The sequence below is a fragment of the Sinocyclocheilus anshuiensis genome, unplaced genomic scaffold, assembly GCF_001515605.1.
Source record: "Sinocyclocheilus anshuiensis isolate Anshui unplaced genomic scaffold, SAMN03320099.WGS_v1.1 scaffold86, whole genome shotgun sequence".
NCBI classification, from domain to species: domain Eukaryota; kingdom Metazoa; phylum Chordata; class Actinopteri; order Cypriniformes; family Cyprinidae; genus Sinocyclocheilus; species Sinocyclocheilus anshuiensis.
In genome coordinates, this window is record NW_015547662.1 from 3,438,176 (window position 1) to 3,439,231 (window position 1,056).

Sequence of the window (1,056 nt, forward strand, 5' to 3'; positions counted from 1 at the left end):
TAATGTAATGGTATGATAAGCAGTACGATATTATATAGAAAGTGTGACAAACGCTAATACTATTTTTTTTATTACGGTATGCCTGATTACTAATTAATTCCTCAGTTTATTCATGTTTTTTTTTGGTAATAACAGTACAATCTAAAAAATGCTGGGTTAAATACAACCCAGTGCTGGGTAAAATAGGGACAAACCCAGCAATTGGGCTGTTTTGAGCCAGCGGTTGGGTTAAATGTTTAACCCAACCTTCTGGGTAGTAACCCAACCACTGGGTCAAAACAACCCAATTGCTGGGTTTGTCCCTATTTTACCCAGCACTGGGTTGTATTTAACCCAGCATTTTTTAGAGTGTATGGTAGTATTATTTAAATTAATCATGTACACGTACAAGCAGCTCCGCAAAATAATACCACATTATGTCTATACTTAATACAAATTTGCGTTACTTAGTGTTTGTAAAAAAAATGAGTAATTTTAACAGAAAAAATGTAACAATGCTAGAGTAAAAACCTGTTAACTGATTAAGTTACCATACCATATACTGTAAAATGTTATTGTATTTTAAAAGACAATACATGTAATTTTAATGTAAATTGTTAAATCTGTCTTATAAATATTGTTAAAAAAAAAGAAAAAAAGAAGAAGATATAAGTAGTAATTACCTTATAATTATAGAGAATGTGTCACTTATATTTCAGGCATTTTATGGTAAACTATTGTTACAATTATGTTTCCCAGAATTCCCTTCATGAGCCATCACATTTGTTTGGATTTTTATAAAAGTTAAAACATATTTTAAATCAGTTAAGGAAAACAGAGTGTTTATGCTAAATGCATATATTTATGCTTAGTGTTTATACTTTGTTTATTGTTATGTGTGTCACCATGATGGTGTTTTGTGTTTCAGAAGAGGCAAATTTAGAATTTTAACCCACTGTTCTGTTGTACGACCTGTGTTATTATCAGTACTGTAACATATTTTAGTATCCGAAAGATGTTGATTTATTGACATTATATCATTCAAATGACATACAGAAACTAGTCACATCTTGTAAT